The 24,458-nt window shown below is 39.2% G+C and overlaps 1 long non-coding RNA gene across 2 annotated transcripts in view; it reads left to right on the forward strand.

The window, feature by feature from the left end:
- The first annotated feature begins 2,275 nt into the window (after positions 1–2,275).
- LOC120299321 overlaps positions 2,276–24,458 on the forward strand; it is a 35,989-nt gene continuing 13,806 nt past the window's right edge. Inside the window, exons 1-3 of one of the 2 annotated variants that reach the window (XR_005554385.1) lie at positions 2,276–2,752; positions 17,914–18,068; positions 20,411–20,588. This is a non-coding gene — a long non-coding RNA (uncharacterized LOC120299321). The remainder of the gene's footprint in view (positions 2,753–17,913; positions 18,069–20,410; positions 20,589–24,458) is intronic. The other variant, XR_005554386.1, reaches the window with a different exon arrangement.

Raw genomic sequence — 24,458 nt, forward strand, 5'->3', positions numbered from 1 at the left:
AAATGATCCAAAACTCACGAATCAGTCATGTTTTAGTAACTTCTGCAGTCTTATATAAGAGTTTACGCAATGTTGACCTCATGAGATTTCAAATAATTTGGGAGGGGCACCTGGTCCATAGTATGAGAATGCATGATGGCTGCCAAAGTCTGAAAAAGTTGTTAGCCTTTCATTTAATGACTTCAGTACCAGATGAAAGCAGGTTCTTTATTTTCAGTCGCACCCATCTTCCATTAATATTTCCAAGAATAAAGCATATTTGCTTTTAGTACAGAGACCGTGTGTAAGATTGCAAAGTCCTAACAGTATTTAGAACAAAGTTGTAACAAAGTTCTAACAGGGTGAGCACCATTTATTTGGCTAGTCAACCCATCTGCTAATAACATATACACATACACACACTACTAGGTGTAATTAAAAAGACAGAGTTGTGTGCCATCTCATACTGATAAGATAAAATGAGATGAGATGAGATGAGATAAGATAACCTTTATTGTCATTTTTTTTACTGTGGGCACAACGGCACGCATCAAAAATGAAATTTAGTTGCCCGCTCTCAAAGTGAAACACATACATGCCACACACCTAAAACATACTATGTACAACATATGTATAGACCCACACCCCTACATATACATAGCAAATAAATATTAAATACTGTCCATCTTGAGTATATAACGGAAGGAGGAAGTTTGAGAGTTCACAAGGTTAATGCTGTATGGAATGAAACTATGGCTGAATCTGAATGTTCTGTTCATGACACTTCACTGCAAATATCCAAATGATCTCCACCAGCAGCTTCATTTTAGACAGTTGCAGGAATTCAAGTGAAAATTAATGAACCCCCCCCATAATATAAATGCCACAAGGTTGACCAGAAATCCTCCTCCATTACCACCTGAAGACAATTATCCAAGTCTGAATGGAATTACTGCAAAATAGTTTTATCCACCTTTAACTCAGGCAACCTTAGCAGAAGAATACCATGGTTAATGGTACTGAAAGCCTCTAAGAAGTCTAACAGACAAACAAGTGAAGAAACTTTAACAACTAAAACAAAGCCAACCGAATATTACAAAATGTCATGAGTCTATGGTGTTCTCTTTTCCAAATGCAACCAGTATTGGCTGACTAGTTCTAAAGAGAGAGTTTCTCCAAAATATGCCAGCTTTGTTTTGGTGTCGGTTCTCTTTGGAGATTACAAAGGGATTTACATTTGTAAATGTATCTATAAATTAGTTTAGATTAATTGCTTTTTAGAGCATGAGGGAATTCTAGAACTCAATGCTGGATTACTAATGTCAATGATGCCCCTACTATCACCAGTTTTGACAGTCCCGGAGAGATGTGCCTGACAGTAAACCAACCTTCCCCAAGGTGGAAACTTCAAATATTTCAGACTACAACTCCTATGGGTTGGCTAGATGGCGTTTATGGGATTTGAAATCCAACAACAGTTGGAAGACTGTCAACCTGGCATACAGCGCCTTTTTATAGTACTTCCCCTGTCTCAAGGACAAACATCACTAAATAGCTTTTGACAGTTCAGCATTTTCACTTCCAGTCAAGAACTTTGATGCAATAAGTACAAAAAGTGTGAAGCACAGCAATATGTATCTTGAGCTTATAGTAGCTTCTGAGAATCCACATTTGCTAACAAAGTGTTTTTCATCATTCTCGGATATAAAGAGAAGCATCAACAATGCAGAAGTTTGCCGAAATGGCTGAATTATATGTAAATTGAACATAAAGGCAACTTTTCAAAGTTCTTTATATATGAGGATGTATTCAACCATCTTGTTATATAGTGCCTCTTGCTGTTATTCCTTACAGCAGAGCAGGGAGAAATATTTGTTAACATTTTGACGATTTGAAGATGTCACTTACAAAATCCAAGACTCTTGAAATATTGCTTGGCCCATAGCAAATGCATTGTATTTCTGTAACAGTAGATCGTACATCCATTTATTGTGCTTGTGTTAAACTATTTGATACCACTTTCCATAAAAAATGCTCAATTAGCTATTAATAAGAGGGAATTTTTTTATTTCTAAGGATGCTGTACCAATCCCGTGATTTGAATCTGCCTCTTATGCGCTTTAACTTGTAATTTTCCCCTTGTGTGAGTTACAGCAGCTTTGCAGGGAAGATTTGGATTCATAAATATATCTAAGGGAGATATGCAAATAATTAAATACGTAGTTCTGTTCTTGATGTGTAGCCTTCAATAATATTCAGTTTGACTCTTGAACATATTATATTTAGATTACTGAGTACATACCCGAAGAAATAGTTATGCCTCTACAATGAGCAGATTAAAAAAAATTATATTATGGAACCTATCAAGAACAAACTTTGGGTATTAATGTCTTCTTTCCTTGGGGAAAGATCCATGATGAGACAGATTTCATTTAATATTGTAAAGCATAAAGAAGCCAAGGGATCTTTTCATCCTTCTTTAACTTTTAAAAAGTTCAGTATGGTTAGAAAACTGTCAGTTTTCTGGAGAAAAGAAGTCTCTTTCTGCATACTTTCTGGATTGATCTTGTGATCTCAAAACTTTACTTGATCACATAGACAATTCTGAGAAGGCTGAAGAAAATTCTACTCTTCAAAGAGCTTGAAGATCCCTGGTGGTGCAGTGGTTAGAATGCAGTACTTGCAGGCTACTTCTGCTGACTCCTGGCTGGCAGCGGTTCGGCAGTTTGAATCTCACCGGCTCAACATTGACTCAGCCTCCCATCCTTCCGAGGTCGGTAAAATGAGGACCCAGATTGTTTGGGGCAATATGCTGACTCTGTAAACCGCTTAGAGAGGGCTGTAAAGCACTGTGAAGTGGTATATAAGTTTAAAACATATGACGAACAGTTGCAGGATTTGGGAATGGCCAGTCTAGTGAAAAGAAGGACTAGTGGGGGCATGATAGCAGTAGTCCAGTATTTGAGAGGCTTCCACAAGGAGGAGGGGGTCAATTTATTTTCCAGAGCACCAGAAGGCAAGACAAGAAAGAACAGATGGAAACTAATCAAGGAGAGAAGCAACCTGGAATTAAGGAGAAACTTCCTAACAGTGAGGACAATTAACCAGTGGAACAGCTTGCCTTCAGACATTGTGCGTGCTTCATCACTTGAGGTTTTTAAGGAGAGACTGGACAACCACTTGTCTGAAATGATACAGGGATTCCTGCTTGAGCAGGGGGGTGGACTAGAAGACCTCCAAGGTCCCTTCCAGCTCTATTCTGATTCATTGAAGTGCTATTTCTATGGATGCGCTGGTATACACGACACAATGTTGGCAAAGATTCTTCAGACACATCATACATTTTAGAAAACAAATCCCATTCTTTCTGTAAATCTGATCTGGAGATCGTTTGATATGGGATGCTTACAAAATTGGCTCCCTCAGAAATTTGCCCCAAATGCAGACAGATAATGTGGTGATCCAACTTTGCTTCATCGATACAATAGCATTTGGTCAGAAAACGTTTGGTCAGAAACATTTGGTCAAAAATTGAATAGTATTAGATCAGAAAAGGCTACTTTTCCTTCTGAAAGAACATTAAGAAGCTGAATTCCCCTCTCTCTTTTTTTTAATGGTTCTTCCCATACTTCAGTTGAAGGATTTGGTCTCAGAAGCCTCAGTGCTGAAGTTCCTGCTCATCTTGAATCCTGTTTCATCTTGATGCTTGTTTGCCTTTTTTTAAACTGATAATTTCTATCTCAATCTGCATTTCTTAAAAGAAAGTGCATTTGAAACTGAGCTCCTGCTATTGTCATTGCTTTTTTGCACACTGTTCTGTCTGCAGCTTCATTAGTAAACTTTTCCCTGTTGATTCCTCCCTATTGCTAGGACACACGAATGTGTACCAACAGTATCAGTTTCAGGGTAATATGTGGGATTATGGAGAAAGAAGGTTGTTTAAACAGTTTGTGTGTGGATATATGTTATTTTTTTTAAAAAAAAACAACAGCTAGTTTGGTAAGGCTGAAAAGTTTACAAAGGGAGAGGAACGAGTGATACAGATTAATACAGCTGATTAATATAAGGAAGCTGCCTATTTCTTTGAAATAAAAGATTTTTACGAAATCTTGCGGAAAGACCTTGCTCCATAAACAATATATTATAACTAGACCTTATGTAATGTGTGTGTGTTTGTGTTGTGTGTGAATGTGTTAAAAGCTTTCTAGTTTTTGAATTCTTTTCAAGATGGAAGTGGATGCCTAGTGATCAACAAGCTTTCAGATTTTAATTATAAGGAATACTTAAAGTCTTATTTGACTGTCATGCCTACACCTAAATATCTCTGTTGAAGTTCTGCAATGGCTGTCTGAGATCCTGCACTCTTGTCTACCACAGAAAATAGTTTGTGAAAACTATGGGCAGGGTCTGGTCTGGTTTAGAGAAGAAATGCTCTCTTCGGAGAAATTAATGACATCTGTTGGCCTTTAGGAAAAACCTCTTAAAACCGTATCTGAGTCAGTATTTAGATGATTTTAAACTTGCTAGTTTTGCTATTATTGTCATTCTGTTAGAGGCCCATTGCTGTTACTTTATCTTTTAATAACTTAATACTGTATTTTAGGATTTCTTATTAGGGAATTTATGTACTGTGAAAATTCTACAGGAATATAGTGATGATAACAGCAGTAGCCGCTTCTAATAATGATGACTGAGGAGATTATGGGTATTGGTCCATTATATGTGTAGGCATCAGACTCTAGAAGGCTGTTTCAGTAAATATTGACTGCCAAGTAATGAAGGGTTTAGGGATGGAAGATAAAATGTCTCATCCTTCTACTCTCCAGAAGAATTTAACTGCAACACTTATCATTCCTCTCCAGCCTGACTACGATTATGTAGCTGTTGATACCTGTACTCTTCCTTCATAGCAGGTTATAGCAGATTTATGGGCATGATTATGAATATGACTCCTCCAATTGCAACAAATTTGTGCCCAGGCACTGCTCCTTTTAATCAAAGAGAATGGTGCCAGGAAATCTCTCATGTTTCATCTTTTTTATGCAAGAGCATAGAGGCCCAGAAGGAGCTGGAGATGAGGTCAGCGTTACCTTGAAGAAATGAATGAACAAACAAGTTGTGAAGAAGGTCTGTACACATCACCTTGTGGGTGTAGATAGTTTTCATTTAATGGTATTGAATCTCTTTGGCCAAAAGGGTGAACCAGATAGCTGCCATGGAAACCTATTGCCTAGTCACTCCTAGGCAAGATACCCTGGGATATCCATTTGAATTGCTGACCACATTATATACTCACCAGTTTCTTTACCTCCTTGTTTCTCCTTCTTGGCATTCTTTCTCTTTTTCCTGGAACTCTTATTATTTTCCTTTGCTTTTCAAATGAGCAATAGCACCAATACAGCCTCTTTGTCTTTTCCTAATGATTAAATTAAATTTAATTTTTGGAATGTATAAAGATGCAGATGCTCTGCAGCATTTTCTCAGTGCTCACTCCAAATGAGTGCAAATTTATATATCCCATTAATGTATATAATCCATACATTAAATATAGGCTAAAACAAGGAGCATAATTAAAACATGTTTATCATGCATAGATTGCATGGTCTTGAAAAGTTTAAAAAACACTGGCATGGGGGCCACTGGAGGAATCAAGATGCTAGAAGTTACTGCAACTTCATTTTGCAATGTTCTCCGGCTTTGTTAAAATATTAGAGGAAAAGAAAAGGTGCTGATACAGCCTGATGATAAAAACTAAAGAGTAAGCACAATGGAGAGCAACAAAGGGAGGGGGTGAGAGAGAGCTGGGAAGGAAGTGGAAGAAAGAAAAAAGGACAACTCATTTGGGGGACATGTCATATCTGAACTTGAAAGTTTTCCATGCTTTATGCACCTTATGGTCCACTTCTATAGCAATGCTGCATTAGAGCCCTGGCAATTCTGTGGCATTCATTTCTTGGAGCCTTGCTCCCTCATTCTCCCCAGACAAATAACATGAGTCAGTTTCAGAATTTCATCTCTGTTGTTATTCATGAAGTTGTTAGCTGCTTTGCAATGCACCCATAGAATCATATTCTCTAAGTGAACAGGGCAAAAGGTAGTTTGGCTGATGGCTTGCGAAGGCACCTGCATGCTCTCGGAATGCAAGATGCTGGATTACTTTCAAGAGACGCCCTCCCTTTTCTGCTAATCCTTTCTGTTCTGTTGTAGGAACAAGCAGCCTCCCTTGTTGCAGGAGGGGGCCAGGATTTTCTGCATGGCAGCTCAGCCTGAGAACGGTGCTGGAGCTGAGCATTTGATCTTGTTCAGTTATCACCATCTGTAAAGCAATCCATTCCAGTTGAAAGAGTTTATCTAAAGGAGGATCAGTTGTCAAAAGAGACAAGCTGCAACAAGGAGTTGGAAATGCCAGGGAGGAAAGACTCCACCACCAGAATCTTCTCTCAGGCTTGCTTACCCATCATTAACTAATCCATAGTTTATTCAATTAACTCATTTATTTTGAGTTTGCATGATTGCAGAATTCTACATTAACCACATGGGCTGGGTATCTATAATAGATTAGACTAAAATCTATTAGCTGTGGTGATCAGAGCCTATGATATATAGTTCATAGGCCATTTCTAAATTGATTCATCATTGTTATCAGGAATTGAATGCAGCTCAAGAGCTTCTTTATCTTGATCGTTCTCTAACTCAGCTTTCTGTAACCTTTCGGTCTCTCAACAGCCCAGCTTGAGCTCAAATTCCTAGGCCTGGAAAAGCTGATCTAAATAAATACTTTTGGTATTTAAACAGACTGCTTGTACATGATCTCCATGATTGCTGGAGATGGTTTATAGGAAGGATTTCTTTTAGCTTTTAACTCAGAGCCAAACTAGATCTTATTAGGGCTAAAATACTAGTGAAGTTGCCTGGGATCACTCAGCATATTGAGCTATATACTAGTCATATTGTCTGAATCCATATAACATACTACAATGAATCACAACTAGCTAACCACATTTTAGCCTAGTGCATGCTGTGGAGTCAGCCACTGGGTTCCATAGACTTTCTGTTGTCCCCCATGCTTTGTTAGGTTTGTTTATTAGTTAGTTTGTTTATTACACAACGAATTCAATATACTTCCTAAAACCCTTAGTTGCTTTTCCACCACCTGGCCCATAGGGAAGGCGATGGCTTCCAACCTTGTTCCATGTCTTTCCTTTGTAAAGTCTAACCCCAACAAGCATGACATGATGTTATACTGTAGGCCATGTGCAGGGAGAGAGTGGTCTGAAGAAACAATTGCACCTGACTCCATTATCAGGAGTGGCCACAAGGTACATATTGAGGGCAGTCTCATTCCTTTGCTAACTTTCTGGTTTTCGGCCCACGTGTACTTGCTTCTGTGAAACAAGATTGTTCAGAATGTGGACTTAAATTCTGAGATTTAGGCTAGCATCTATCCTTGCTTTTTGTCATAAGATGCAGTGCTGGTTGAGTAGCCTCTTTCTACAGTTTAGAAAAAAGGAAGCTTAAAAAAGCTTACTCATATGCTGAAAAAGGAAACCATGTCCGTTGTAATTTTTTTTCTGTTCCTTTTCTCTTAAAGTAGCCTTCTCCAAACAGGAGCTTTCTAGATGTTTTGGGCTCACAGTACCCATACTCCCCAGCCAAAAGTGTTGTCCTGCAACTTCTGCCATTCCCAGCCAGCGATCCCTGTGTCTGGTTGGAAGTAATGTCTTCCAAGGCAATGAAGCTCTTTATAGACCTGATGACATGATGTCATCCCTTTCTCCTAATGTTTGTGGGCATGCTCCAGTTGTAGAGCCAGTTGACATTTCTTTCAAGCTCAGAACAGATCCTGGCTGAGGGATAAAGGATAGTGTTACTAACATTAAGTCATTCAGGGCCTTACCTGACCAAAGTGAATCAGTCATGATGGCATAGTCACCTGACCTGTCCCCAGTCATGATGGAGCTCTTAAGACTGTCCGCTGTAAATCAACCTTCTTTAATCTGGTATGTGATGGAACAGTCTCTCATTATTGCTGTCCAACTAGGCCTTTGTTATTTGGAACATAGGAGTCATAAACCAATACATCTGGAGAGCATCAGTTGGGATACAGATCAGAAGAATGGAGCAGCAAATGATTGAGTTTTAGGTCAGAGTAATGGCCCTTTCTTCTATTTTGACTTTTTAGTTTGTGACTCAGACTTCTGTTATTCAATTCCACTTCTTCTTTGCCCAAGCTCTGCTAGATGGAAGGATTTTTTTAAAAATGCCACAACTCGGCCTCAGATACTAAAACATTCAGTTTCTTGCTCCAAGAATGGTCTCTGGCATTTCCATCTTAAAGCCTGCAAGGATAGGGATGATCAGCTGCTAGGCACATTAGATGAATCAATTCTGGATTACATGGAAAAGCCATTTGATTTAAAATAAAGCAGTTTAAGAAAGCCCCAGTTTAGAGCAAGTGGGAATTGGGTCTAAAATGTCATGATCAATTCCTAAAACTGGGAACACATAAAACTGTGTTTGTTAGAAATAAAAAAGAAGCACGAAGTCCTAATATGTGAAGTGAGCTACAGTATATAGCGTTATATATATGTATTGTATATATATGTTCCAAGGGAGCAAAGAAGTAGAAGCAAAACCTTATAGAGTTACAATCCTATAGTATAGTGTAATATTTAAAAAAATAAATAGAACATGGCCCATACTACTATTTAGTCAGAAAAGTAAACTGTTCCATTTGCTCAAAAGCATGTGAGAGAGCATCCACTCTTTCTGTTGCTTCTCTTATTTTTGTTAGCACATTACTCAAAAGTTTGAATTGCTCTATTTTGTCTGTTGATTAATCATCAGCTATGGCAGGATGGGGGGGGGACATAAAGGGTAGAGAGGAACTGAGCAAACAAAATAAATCTATTGTTCCTTATCCAGAGTGTCCCTCTTTGGATGTGTTGCCTTTGAGCTCCCTTTCTCTGTTGTCATGCTGTAGTGAAGGGACTGTTGGGCTGTATAACGCGCCTGCTCTCAAACAGCTCCTTTTCAGATTAGTAACCAAGATCCTTTCATCTGGGGATAATAGGCAGACTCTCAATGCAAGAATGTGATACAAGAAACTGGCCTTCAGAAAATATAAGAGTTGAGACACAAATTGAACTGAGGCTGAAAAGAGCCAAAAGAGATCAATTAAAACTAACCTAGAATATTGTCACCCCCCAAGCAATCCCAATAACTGGCATTTCCATTCCCAGGATACTTGTTTCAAGGATTCCTGAGATGCATCTCTTGAATCGAGGTTAACACTCCTACAAATATAGCCTACAATCTAGCAGCTAGTGAAGAGATTGTGCTGTCTAGCCAACCCCATGGATATCAAAGGGATGATTATCTAATGAAAGTCACTGGGACAAGGCTTAATATGGGCTAGACCTCTGGAAAGGTAAATAAAAGGGGCAGTTTCATACAGCAGTTTAAAATATTGCAAAGTCATCCCATAACTCTTTTTGCATGCTGAGGAGGCTTGGTCAGGAATTAGGAGAAATTCAAGTGAGCCATTGTTTTACCTAGTTGATTCCAAACATAGAAGCTCATGTTTATATAACTACAAGATGCTTTGTAAAGTTCCAAAAATAGGCTCAATTTTTAACTCCAGGGATAGGATTGAGACTATTCCCTAGAAAGGGGGTGCAGTCAGAACTATTTTTCCAGTGCTTGTAGATATGGCTGGGAAGTAAAGGAGACATTTAGCTATATAGAGACACTTTTTTGTTTATTTTAACATAAGTATTTTAGTCAGTAATGTTATGCTTTTTTGAGAGAGAGAGAGAGAGAGAGAGAGAGAGAGAGAGATATGATAGTCAATAAGTCAGTGTGGTACACTCGTTCAGATGTTGATTAGAACCAAGTCTGTGTTCGTCCGCTGAAGCTCACTGGGGGACATTGGACTAATTACTGTATTCTCTGTCAGCCCAACTCATAAGTTTGCTGTGAGGAAAAATTGGAGGAAAGCACAATATATGCCACTTTGAGCTGTCTCAGGAAAGATATAAATCTATCTAATAATTAAACATATAAAATAAATAAATCTCCTGAGCAACATTATACCTTTGGAGACCTTCATCCCAGTCAAGTGGGTAGACCAAATAGCTGGAGTTTCCCCAGCCATCAAAGTGTGCCAAAAACATCTCTTCAGCTGCTGATAATTTTGAGTAAAGAGATCCTTTCCCTAAGTCAAAGAACATAAACGTTATAAATGTGCTCGTGTTCAGACTGTCAGCCTCAACTAGGCCTTTTTTTTTTCTTTTAGGGTATTTCAGTAAATCCTGATTACATTCAATTTTCTAAACTTTGGCTTGTACTTGTGGCAGTCCTGACATAAAACTAAAATCATGATTGGCTTTTGAAACACTATTATTTCTTTTCCATTACATAAATATCCATCTAGTAAATCCCAGAAGAAGAAATGTTGCAGATTTATAACTTTACCTAGGAACAAAATTATGCATGTTGCAACACTACAGAGCAAGGCCCTGTAGTGAATAGAAGGGCATGTTTTCAGGGCCAGCTGAAGAACAGATTTCTGTGCTTGAGAGATTGTCTTGGAAATAGATAATTTATGCCCTCCAGGATGGTCCTAGCAACTGATGGGTGGTGAATCATCTTTCTCACTCCTGTACTGCAGTCTCAGCAAAAATTCACTTCCTACTGTTAAAGACATCGTTCTCATCTTTCATCAGAGAAGTGAATAGAAGCTAGATCAGATCTTCCAGTAGATTTCCTGACAATTTGCAGTTGATCACAAAGGTTTTTCTCTTTCAACAAATTTAAATTTGTCCACAAAAGTGAAGAAAGCTTGATGGAAATAGGAGAAGGTTTGTAAAAAAAGGGATTGGGTGTGACTCAATGTCATATCATAAGCTATTATTTGAAGCCTCCCTCAGTTTCAAAAGAGGCCTGGCCATGTAGCTATTATTGAGAAAAGACAAGTTCAGTGCTCTGAGGAACATGCAAAACTAGTTGTGCAGTGCTTTGGATCCTGGCCAATAGCTATAACGTCCCAGCTTAAAGGTTTTAGCATTATTACTGAGTGAGCATAAGTTAAAAATGCCATATTATTCAACTCTGGTAAAAAAAAAATCCATAAGCATTAAAGCAGAACTTTAGAACATAAGTATAGAGTGTCAAACAACTGCATGTCTCACTTGATTTATTTTTCTGAAGCTCTCAGAAGCCCAGCACAAAGATTGCTTCTGAATGAGGTTGACTTCTCTGAAGCCAGGTAGTCCAACAGGACCTGACTGGTTCAGGCACACCAGTTCCTTGAAGCCTAACTTGTACAGGGAGAATATGGCACCAGGGCCATCTGCCTCATGACATTGCTCTCCCAAACCCAGCAAATCATATTTCACCTTTTGTCCATTCTTAGTTCTGGTTAGCAGATAATGTGTGATGTTGAAATATCCATTTCCTTCACAGATGATCACTCCTGGCCATTTGCATATTCCAGAACATCCAGATATCCTCCGGTGCAAAGTGCTTGCGTAATTGGGTTCTCAATAACAGCCTTCTCTCCCTGCCCCAATAATACCGTGGGCTAAGGAGATTTTAACTTAGAGGCAGAGCACATGCTTTGCATGCCTCAGATCATAGGGATTAATCCCTGGCTTCTCCAGTTAAAAAGATAACATCCAAAAAAAGTGTACCATACTACAGATGTACCAGTGTTTCGATCAAAATAAGGAACTTTCATCAACCTTTGAAGCTAAGAAATGCCATTATAATTCAGTTGAGGGTATAGTTTTCTATGGCCACCAAGAGTTGTTGGCTACAAAATGGGCAACAAATAAATTTCCTAAATAAATAAATAAAATGGAGTCTCCTCTCTTTCCCTACCAACCTCAGATGATTACTTTTACCATTGCTATTTTTTGATGGAACTGCCAACATAGGATGGGGATCCATTTGACTCAGGCATTGTTTTTTTGAAATACATAGTAGCCTTTCTCAATTTGCATTACTGTATTGGAATTTACTTAACAACAAACTGCCCTTAAAAACTCCTTGGAAATGGATGCAAAATGTCCTACTGCAACAGTCTCATCACTATTCCAGAGTAATTCAAGGTATTTCTTATCACCTATAAAGTTCTACGGGGCTCATTCCCACATAACTTTGACCATCCAGGCTATGCAAATACTTCTGGAAGGCCCTCTGTCTTTTGAGAGCTGAAACAGGAGGGGGCACTGAAGTGAGTATTTAGCATTTGGGCAGTGGTGGGATTCAAATATGTGAACAACCGATTCTCTGTGTGGATGCCACTTCTGGAAGTCCATTCTGGGCCTGGGCAACAAAAAATTAGCTACCGGTTCTGCTGAAGTGGTGCTAACTGGCTGAATCCCACCACTGCATCTGGGACCTGGTGGCCTGCCTTCCCTTTGGCACTGCCTGCCCTTGCGATTATAAGATTGGTCCCACACTTGCAGGCCTTTGCAAAGGCAGCCAACTCTTTCCTTGGGCATTTGGGTTGGGATGATCAGAATTCACATTAAGGAGAACAGAACAAATTTTGGCCTCTGAACTACAATTATTTTTAGTTTCATGCAGTTGATTTTCTATCTTTGTTGTTCACTTGTTTTTGAATACTTGTTTTGTGACTTTGGGCTTTCGTGCTTCTTCTGCATTTCTTTCTCTCTCAATGTTTCTCAACCTTGACAATTTTAAGGCATGTGGACTGTGGAATGCTGGCTGTGGAATTCTGGGAGTTGAAGTCCACATGCCTTAAAATTGTCAAGGTTGAGAAACACTTCAAGTGTTCTCTCTCTTTCTCTTGTCTGATGAAAAGTTCTGAAGAACTTGAAAATTTGTTCATAACTTTGTTCTTTTTTCATTGGTCTTAAAAGAGATATTTTTCCCGTTCTTTCTTCTCATTGACCAATATAGTCATTTTATTCCTTATGCTATTTCTTGGCAGTTAGTGTCCTTCCAGGAGATGATATCACCCAAAGCATATCCTTAGGAGTCTCATGCCAAGGGGCTATATAAATCTATCAGGGCAAGATTTTCAAGTCCACGCATTGCATACAACGGGTGAACTGCTCTAGTTAAAATATTAAACTGACACATTGTACCATTAATGATCCTCTTTTTCAGTAGCTGAATAGTGGATTTCTGTTGGTTTCAACATTAGAGGCTTAGCTATCTACCGCTCAGATCAAATGCTAGCTGCTGCTGCTGCTCGGGAGGACAAGGCACATGGGGTGATTTGGCTCAGCTGGGCAGTCTGTATTTGGTTAGCACATGGGGACTAGATAATATGCAGTTGCCTTACTACTGATTCACTGAACTTTAGTTTACCAAGGTCAAAGAGTAAAGTTTCCAGGCAGGCTTGAGATTCCACACATCTCTTCCTGCAAATAAAACACTGGCTTCTGGGCATCAACTGGCATTTAGAAACTAAACAATGTGGCCGTATAAAACACGCACAGCTCCAAACCAAATCGTATCAGAATGATCCCTAAACCGATCAGATATAGAGATACAGAAAGCAGCTTTAGCACACCGGTAGGACTACATGTAATAAGTTCCTGGGTGGTATAATGGTTGGTGCTTCTATGATGAACATTTGAACTATTGCATATGTGGGTTTCTAGGCTACATGTGGAGTAGCAGGAGCTGTGCCTTATTTTTCCCTGATTAAATATGACTCACAGAAAACTAGAGGACTTTTTTGTCCCAGTCTAGCTACAGGACACAATCCGTGGGAACTGTGAAAGGGGATTTCATGAGCAGCTCTGCTACTGTCCAGTCCCAATAATTCAATATATATATCTGCATGTATATCTATCTCCTTGTAGGCATTTCTATGGATTTAGCCTTGTTATTTTTTAAAACTTTGGAATAAAAACTGACAGCAACTTCCTAGAACTAAACGTTTGCCAAAAAAGCATTCAAAAGGCCTCACTGTATACACAGTTTCACAGTTCTGTCCTTTGACATCTATTCTCACGGGGACCTCAAATGTCTCAGTACTTGGTTGTGGGAATGGACAGATGCTGAGGCCAACTGTTATTCTTTTCCCCCAAAAGGAAATGAAGTCATTTGTTGGTAGAAAGACCACTTCAGAGCTCTGGATTTGCTGAAAAAAAAATATTGCTACAGATTCTGAAATGCCCATTTTATAAGTTTTGGAATGTCAGTTAACATCTTTTGGAAATATCTACAGTGGATCCAAAAAGTGCCACAGGTGGAAATAGACCTTATGTAGAAGAGACAAAAAATGGTCTTGAGGCACATTCTGACACAGGCTGATATAAACAATTGAATAAAGGCAGCATGAGCACAGAACAGAACAAGCAAAGTACCCAATGTCTTTTTTTGGAAGCCCCAAAAGGAGGAGAAAAAGCAGCAGTAACTAGTAAATATCTTGGTATTTGCTACAGGTTCCAAATTATTAAATCATTCCATGATGTGGGACAGATGTTGTGGCAAAGAAATTCAAAACAAACATCGGGCTGGGAAAGGCAATAGAGACCAACATGACACCGCTCTATAATTCCCTATGGGTCAGTTCCATACTTTCCAAATGACTGGACCAATGAGCAATAGGAGATTGAGCAAGTCATATAAACAGAGCAAATCCCAAGGTCTGCAATCAGTTCAGTGGAGTGTCTACAGTGAGTAGCGGTTCCCAACTGGGGAAGGCGGGTGGAGAAAGATCTTTGCTCCAGTGTCTTCCAAACGTTCCTCGCAATATTCTATCCAGATCTGTTTGCATAACACAATGTATCCTTTAAAAAAAAAAAGTTATCCATGTTCCCACTGATTCTTAGGTTTTTAGAGCAACAAAAGAATAATAAATTAATTCAGAGGAAAGAATTCCTTCTTGCAAAGAATTAATCCTGCAGTGGAAGCAAAATTACAGCAGACAAGAGACCGATAATTAGGGATGTATTCTTTCCCCCCTCAAAATGAAGAAAAATGAAGACATGAAGAAGAATAAATCACAATGGGAGTTAAAGAGGTTGAAATGAGCCTATTATATGGATAGGTAGGCCAAAGTAGCTTAAGATATTTCACCGTTCTTTTGGCCACATGGGCTTGGAAATTCGCTCCCAAAGTAGTGTTAAGCACTAAATTATTTAGTGTGTCATGCAACAATTTCTACTACCCCAGGTAGCAGCCCAATGAATATACTGGAATAGAGTTATGAGAATTTTATTTCATCTTCTCAGGAGGAGGATGGTTTGTGGAAGACTGCCCTAACACGACAGTCCTAAGACTGCCCTAACGTGACAATCCTAAGCAATCCTAAGCATGACAGTCCCAAGCAGCTTTTCCTTCTTATCCAGAACTGAGTCATAAACATACTAGAGATAAGAATGATCTTTCAAAAGATAGCAATCCATTTTGACATTCTTGTGAATAAAGCTACATAATACATCCATGAAGTCACAAGGGACTAAGATGAAAGTGAAAAGAGACTCTACTGTTAGTATGATTTCTTTTTCTGGTCTTCTGCAGTGGTTCGACCATACTTAGAGTACTGAGTCCAGGGGCAAGTACCAGAAAACTCAAGAAACATCACACTTTAAAAAGGACATGGAAAAGCAATATCTGCAGTGCAAGGCAAAAGGTGGGGTCAGCCTGATGAAACTAACATTGTGCTGATGTGACACATAACCCCACGGCTGTTTTGCATGAATTATGATGTTGCACCTTGATGCCACAGTATCATTTTAGTCCCTCTGTCTTTACCCCATGCCCTACTAGGAATGATTGAAAAAGAAGACATGTTTAGCTTGCAAAAGGGGAAGACTGATTGCTGATAAGAGTGTACAAACATCTAAAAGGTTGCCACATGTACAACCTGCTGTTTGTTGAAACTGGGAGTATGTCAAGGACCAAAGGGCTGAAATCTAAAGAAAGGTGATTCAGGCTGAGTATTAGGATGAATTTGATGGTGAGCTGTTAAGCAGTGGAATTGTTTGCCAAGAGCAGTAGTAGATTCTCTCCTGCTGGAGGCTTTCTAATGGGAGCTGGATGGGGAAGGTTCAGCGTAGGAAACTCAGCATCAAATTGTCAACATGCAGGGTGAGAACTGTAGACTGAGGATGCAATACAGAAGCTTTGTCCTACATTGATGCAAACTTTTCTGTGGAGTAAACAACAAAGACAATTGATAATACAGCGAGTCCTTCACTTAGGACCACAGTTGAACCCAGAATTTCTGTGGCAAAGTGAGACATTTGTTAAGTGAGTTTTTGCCCCATTTTATGACCTTCCTTGCCACAGTTGCTAAGTGAATCATTGCAGTTGATAAGTTAGTAACACGGTTGTTAAGTGAATCCGGCTTCCCTGTTGATTTTGCTTGTCAAAAGATTGCAAAAGGTGACCTTGGGACACAGTAATGGTCATAAGTATGAGTCAGTTGCCAAGCATCTGAATTTTGATCATGTGATCATGGGGAATGCTACAAAAATTGAAAATGTGAAAAATGGTCATAAGTCACTATTTTCACTGCCGTTGTAACTTTGAACAGTTATTAAATGAACTTGTTGTAAGTTGAGGACTACGTGTATTATCATGCTATGCTATGAACATATATTTTTTAAATAATACTTTTTAAAAACCGTTACCATAAGTAGAGCTACTTATAAACCAGAGCTTTGAAAGAGCTCTTTTATTTTGATCACTTTGCTGGTTATGTTTTTTCACTAACTGGGGCACCAATAGTTTTTAAATTTCAGAGGTACCCATATTGTGCTTCTCTTTTTTTTTTATTTCCTCCTTGCTAAGCAGAGAGACTTTTCTTCCATTTGTCTTTGCTTGCTTTCCATTCTCTGATCTTCCATAGACACCATCCTGAGCTGAGCTGGAAGTTCAGCCAATGCTGCTAGTATTTTTGCAGAAATCCCTTAAAGCAGAAGAGAATAACTTTCATTTAAAATAGATATCCTTGTTATTTCTTTATGGAATCCAGTATTTAATTTGGGTTTTTGAGGAGACTTCTGTGAGCCACTTCAGAACAATCCTGGATGTGGCCTCACAATATTGACTGTGTGTTGACACTTGTTTATTTCTGGTGCCAAATACTATGGTAATCAGAATCAAGTAAAACTAGCAATTTTCTTTGAAACACTGAGTTTTGTAAGTAGTCTGTTCCATCATTTGTCTCACTCTATCTTCTAACACTAGCAGATTTTTCCAAGAGAAAGTGAGGCTTTCAACTTTGTAGAGACCTCCAAGGTCTACACATTGTATGTATCTAGAAAACCTCCAAGGTCCCTTCCAACTCTATTGTTCTATGGGATAATGCCTTGTGTGGTGCATTGGGATCTGTTCAAGAGATTTCATTTAATTTCAACTTATAGGGGTTTGGGGTTTGAGACTGTGGGGAGTTCCAATTGCTGCCACAATGGAAGTGAATCAATGAAGAAGCGGCTGTGCTCTTATTCGCAACATATTGAGGTTGGAAGTGGTGAAGAGAATCTACTTTTAATAGAATGGGGAGTGGAAATGCACAAAGCATCACAAGTAGCCAAGCAGAAGATGTTTGTTTATATAGCAACTCACCCAAATATAACTGAATGACATGGATTATGAACTTCATAAATTTGGTCAGTGATATTTCTGTATGATGCTGCCAAGAGTCAAAACCAACTAAACAAAAATCCAAGGATGTGTGTGCATGTGTGGTGGTAGGGATTCTCTTTTAATTTCCAAAGGCTAATGCCTTTTTATAAAGAAATCACCCTGCTTCTATTTGATTTGAGCTCCACAGTTCTTTCTTTAGAGCTAAACTTCATGTTTTAAACTTCAGAAATGTGTGAATTCCCTTCTTGGAAGTTTCCATAGCATAAAAACAGGGCCAAGCTTTTCAGCTTTTCAAGGTTGCAGCCACACTGCTGATCATTGCTGAGAGTTCTCACCTGTTGCCTTTTGCAGTTCTGCAATGAGTCAAACTTCCCTCTTCTTTGAGATGGTATGGCACTGGAAAACCTTTGACTAAAAACGATTGTCACAATGTCTGAAGATCATTTCAGGTAGACTGCTCCCAGTTCTGCTCCTCAGAAAATTTGGATGCCTCCCTATCCTCCAAGGTAATGTAAAAGATAAAAGAAATGACAAAAGCTTCACCTCGAAGAGCTTTCAATGCTGTGGGCCACGTCCAAGCATGCTTTTGCCATTCCTTCACACAGCTATTTAATATACCTGCAACCCGAATACTGTAGGAGTTGCATTTGAATGACCAATTAATAACTGTCTTGGAAAAAACCCAGCGATTGATCATTTTTATTGGCGTCTGATATCTCTTGAATCCATATTTGATCTAGACCAGGGGTGTCAAACTGGCAGTCCGTGGGCCTGATGCATCATGGGGAGGCCACGCTCATCCCGGCTTTGCAAAGGCAAAAAAATATCAAGTGAGGTGATCGAGTTTGACACCCGTAATCTAGACTGTATGCTTTGAAAATACTTTGGAGTGTATCGTTAAGGCAGTTAGTATTTGTAGGCGATGAAATTGCATTTCCTAAACAGGAAATCTTTTTTGTATTTTTTTTTTTTTACTCAATCATTTCACCCTAATTAAAAATGGAAGTGTTTCAAAAATGCTTCTTAAAATTTGACAAGAATGCTGGTTTAGAAAAAGGATGTGTCTAATCAAGATATCTTGGAAGTGGCCTTGTATGATTTCAGAATTATAAGGCTGGAATAACTATAATCTTCAATTACTGTAATGCTCAATTACTGTAATGCTCAATTTAAGTGCAATTTTAGAATGTACATTAAAGTAGCATACCATGCCAGATAAACATTTTTAATCTAATCTTTTTCTAATTGCAGGGACTTTTTTTAACATTGGGGAAGCATTTGGATATGGGATTTCATCCCTTTATTTTAAAATAAGGATAATATCTTGGGCTTGTTCTGAACATGCAGATTAGTGATCAAGATCACAGCAGCAGATGACTTGAAAAGATAATTTACACTTAGCTCAAGGTCCTATGATGAGGCAACATTTGCACTATCCAAGCTAGCTTTTTCTGATGTTCATAATCTCATTCATCGCTATCTGCAACTCACAAATTTCCCTAAGTGGGTTATTCACTTGCATCTCCATTTCCAAGACAAAATAATTTCCCAGTCCTTGAATCTCCATCATTCATCATGGTGCATATATTTCATTATATCCTTTTAGTTTGTCTTTCTTTGAAAATTGAACTTCCAATTAAATGCTGTACTCCATTTCTAGTCTGAAGAATAAAAATAAAAAATAGATTTTCCCCACGTGTCTGTTATTTTATATTTCTACGCATGGAACACCAAATTGTATTTGGTGATCTGAAACAAGCTCATATTGCTGACACATTTGTGTTCACATGACTAATCCAGAGATTTCTTAACAAGACATATCCCCCCCACACACACATACCTGCCCTCCTTGTTTGTATACACACAGTTCAGCTTACCTTTCATACAATGGCACTGTCAGGATTGAATGGAGCTAGGCAACTTGCCACCTGGGGAAAGCCAGCATCACAACTCTCTCTGTGGAATTGCACAGCCATGGTTCTCTTATTTTAAAAGAAATAAAAGGAGTCTCCCTTCCTGGCACTTCAGAAGAAAATGAATGGATCTTCCTTCCCTGCAACCCCATTTCCCCCTTTTAATTCTTATTGGATGGATAGTGATAACAGCAATACCAGTTTCCTTCTTGGGTCCCTGTATCTGTCTAGATCCTAGTAAGGGGACTGAATGTGTTATTGAAAACTTTCTAGGCCTTTACTCTGCAATACTCCCATTTCCTACACACACACACGCACACACCACCACCACCACCACCAGTTTGGTGAGATTTCCTTGAAACTGTAGTGGGAACAGTTGGGAGACCATGGATTATCAGATCCATGAATCTGTGCCAGCCAATCAAGCCCTAAGTGTCCCAATACTTTTCTGAAAGATAAAACCTGTTGTTCATTGTCCAGAACTGTGGACTGAGCACAGTGAAGCTGTTCTGCTTGCAGAAAGCCCCAGTTTTAAGCCAAAGACTCTCAGGCTTTGCAAAATTATTACCATTCAAATTCAGAAAGCTGACACCAGGTGTTTTTGTGGCCAGACTGGTTATAGGACACTTTCATGAGATGCTCCAACTTATCAAAAAGCAATAGTATTTCACTTGGTAACTTCCCAAGTCTTCTCAAGATTACCTTGTTTTTGCTGTTATCTTTGTCATAACTTTGAATACTGGCTTTTTCGGTTCTTCACATGTTCCTAATATCAATGTTAAGTACTCAACATAACAAAAGTTGGATGGAGTTTGAGAATTAATATGAGCGCTTGTTTACAAAGGCTAAATTAAAAACACAATGGTAAGAATTGTACATTTTTTAAAATAAAAGTAATTGCTCCATCTTGTTCTGCCAAAATATTTATTTTCTAGATCATCAAGAACAGGGGTGTCAAACTGCTGGCCCGTGGGCTGGATGTGTCACGCAGAAGCTGCACCCACTCCATTGCCAGCAAAGGCAAAACTGTCCTGATACGTTGCACAACGTCACGTGAAGTCGCGAGTTTGACATGTTTGATCAAGAACAATATAGTTCAGCACAATTTTTAAGGTTAGTTTTTTTCAGCTCATAGATATCTTTCCTGTGCACACATTCAAGAGAAGTAGCTATAGTTTTGCTGAGCCCTCAATTCCCTCTGATCAACCTCTAATGGATAATCCAGGGCAAAGGATGACACATGCATTAGATACAGGCTGTAAAATGGAGACATACAAATATGCTGGCGTAGAAAGAAAAATCTTCATCAGTGTCCAGTCCAAGCTGGGAATAAACAAAATGGAGACTGCTTTAGAAGGAAAGTTGTAATTTATTAATGAGGAGAGCCAGACAGAAAGATGGCTCTGGGAAATCTGATCACATGTAGTAGGGAGTGGTGGGTTTTTATACCTTCTTGAACTTTTATTTGGAGTTGTTCCTGTGGCATAAACTTTGACCTGAGTCTGAGTGTGCCTTTCTGGTATTTTGATGGTGGTGGATTAATATTATTATGTCCCAAAGGTCATATCCTGCTTCCCTTTGGCTGTGGCTGATGATTATTGGATTTTTTGGTGTGAGGGATTGTTGATTCTAGGGATCTTTGTCTTTCTAATCCAGTGGTTCTCAACCTGTGGGTCGGGACCCCATTTGCGGTTGAACGACCATTTCACGGGGGTCGCCAAACAACGCAGTCCGCCATTTTTTCCCCCTTTTCCTTAGCTGTGCTACTCCCTTTTATTCTATTGGCTTTTGAAAGCCAATAGAATAGACTCTCTTGAATAGAGTCTAATTCTATTGGCTTTCAAAAGCCAATAGGAATTGTCCAGGCTGTCTCTGCCCTGCTGAGCCCGCCAAAAGTCCCATTCTGCAAACGGTGCTGCACCAGTTGAGTAGTCCTCGACTTACGACCGGTTGAGTAGTCCTCGACTTACAACTGGTTGGGGGTCGCGGCATTAAAAAGGTTGAGAACCACTGTTCTAATCCAAGCTTCCTGACTCCAATCTTTCTGACAAGGTTATCACATCTGCATTTCTGCAGACCTGGTTTCTGTTTGGGGCAGAGAGACTTGGGGGTGTATATTGGTTTCTGCCTTTAAGATCCTTTGGGGAGATATAATATTCTGCCTTTTAATATTTCCAAAAATATTTCTTTCCTTCGGGGGGCGGCTGACTTCCCACACTGGTTTCATGTATATTAGTTCCCCCCCCCCAAAGAGGAAGAGAATCTATACTTTTTAAAGAACTCATGCTGTCTTATGGTCATACAGTTGTGGAAAAAGGAACTTGGGTGTGATTTGAGTAAGAACAAACAGCCTTAGGATGAAACATCTGGTTCCTCTTTAATATCATGGACTACTTCTGAATTAAATGCCAGTTGCCATATAGATACTGGTTGCCTAAAACATACATATGTTGCCTTGAATGGAAAATTATGGAATTCTTTGACTCTATGGAAATATACATTGTATATTGATTGCAGATAACTATTGCACAAGAATAGAAAATTAAATGGACCTCATAAATAATATTTTTCAAAACTGAGAACGTAACAATACGCTTCAGGTTATCCAGTCATGCATACAATATTAAGGCCCCTTTTCTGCCTACTGCTAGCAAATCTGGACTGCAAAAACCAGCATGATCACTTGATGGCAGCAAAGAGGGTTTTTCTAATTTCCACTGAATCTGATCCAGACTTTTGTATTAAATCTGAATTTTCTGGTAGTTATGTACTACACAAGCAACTAGCCATTTCCCAGGCACCACAGAAACTTTTATGCACAGGCAGCACACAAATGGGAATGCTCTGGCCTGTTTTTACAGACATCATCATCATCAAAAAGTTGGAAGGGACTTGGAGGTCATCAAGTCCAACCCCCTGTTCAGGCAGGTAACCCTATACCATTTCGCAGTGATTTTTTTCTAAAAAAAAAAAAAAAGGTGCCAGAACTCACACATGTCATACAATCCGCCTTGCCTACTCTACAAGGTTCCATCCAAAAAAGGTGCCAGAACTCCGTTCTGGGCGTTCTATGAGATCAAAAGCCCTACCATTTCGGACAAATGGCTGTCCATTTCTCAGTCATCACAAAGGATCTGGAAAGCTGTCTGCCCGACTCCTCATTTATCCTCTAAGCTAGAATGATTTTTGTTTCTTTGTTTGCTTGTTTGTTTATTCATTCAGTTCTGATCCTGCCCAACTTCAACTTCTGAGTGGCTCAAAGACATCATTATCCTAGACAGGTCTAGGGAGGCGATCTTACTTCCCATAGGTTTTGCTTACTTTCCACTCCCTGTTGCATGTGATTGCATGGAAGAGATGCTGAAACAATGTATGCCTAGCAAAAATTTACTTCCATGGAACCTCAACAACTTCAGCTTGAGTTAGAGGAAGTCAGGGTTAATTAATCCTATATTCAGCAGTTCTCATGATATGGCCAATTGTTGGAGGTTGTTTAATTCAATGCAAGAATGGATTTGTTTAGGCTAAACATAACTCATTTAGTTTGGTTTAGTTGGATAGGTCAATCTACTGCCACAACACAATAACCCCCACTAGAGTCTCAGTTAAATGTGTCATATAAGCAAAGCCAAATGGTATTGTGTGTTTGTGCATTTGATCTCCATAATTCCTCTCTGCCTATTGATTGTTCAACACTTCACCTGTTATTCTACACACAAGAGCTGCAGAAATGAACCTTACAACATAGGCAATTACTTAATATAAGTTTCTTGTTAATGTAATTTCTCCAAAGCCAGATGCACTTTTAGACTTCCATATTGTTCCCAAGACAACCACATGAATGTGTCCATTAAATCATTAGAAATAATCTCGATTTGAAGGAAGTTAACTTTTCACCCTATATTGTTCCACTGTTTTAGTGAAAGTTGTTAGAGGTCATTAGCTGGAATTTAATTCTAACACAGAAGCTCTATCTCCAAAAACAGAAAGACATGTGACTTTTAGGGCTAATATATATACATCAACACTAATAAACAATGCTACCATAAAGTTAGAACCAACTTCTTCAACCTGGTAGTCTCCAGATGTCCTGGATTACAACTTCCAACTATACCATGCCCGCCCCCCCCAGGCCATGACAGAAGATATGGATATAGCAAAGGAATTTCCAGGTGAAACAAACCATTAACGAGGTATAGTAATGTATGCCCCCTTTATGGATTACTGCCTTGTCGTGGTGAAGGGGCTTGCGTAACTCAATGAAGCTATAAGCTATGCCGTGCAGGGCCACCCAAGACGGACAGGTTATAGCAGAGAGTTCTGACAAAATGTGATCCACTGGAGAAGGAAATGGCAAACCACTCCAGTATCTTTGCCATGAAAACCCCATGGACAGTACTAAAAGGAAAAAAGATATGACGCTGGAAGATGAGCCCCTCAGGTCGGAAGGTGTCCAATATGCTACTGGGGAAGAGCAGAGGGCTAGTACTAGTAGCGCCAGAAAGAATGAAGCGACTGGGCCAAAGCCGAAAGGACGCTCAGCTGTGGATATATCTGGTGGTGAAAGGAAAGTCCGATGCTGTAAAGATTTTTTCTCCATAGGAACCTGGAATGTAAGATCCATGAATCAAGGCAAGCTAGACGTAGTCAAAAAAGAGATGACAAGACTGAACATCGACATCTTAGGAATCAGCGAACTAAAATGGACAGGAATGGGTGAATTTAACTCAGATGACCATCAGGTATACTACTGTGGGCAAGAATCCCTCAGAAGAAATGGAGTAGCCTTCATAGTCAATAAAAGAATAGGAAAAGCAATACTGGGATACAATCCCCAAAATGACAGAATGATCTCAATTCGAATCCAAGGCAAACCATTCAATATCACAATAGTCCAAATCTATGCCCCAACCACTGGTGCTGAAGAGGATGAAATTGACCGGTTCTATGAAGCCCTACAGCACCTTATAGAATTAACACCAA

The sequence above is a fragment of the Crotalus tigris genome, unplaced genomic scaffold, assembly GCF_016545835.1.
Source record: "Crotalus tigris isolate CLP2741 ecotype Arizona unplaced genomic scaffold, ASM1654583v1 scf7180000024291.2576520, whole genome shotgun sequence".
NCBI classification, from domain to species: domain Eukaryota; kingdom Metazoa; phylum Chordata; class Lepidosauria; order Squamata; family Viperidae; genus Crotalus; species Crotalus tigris.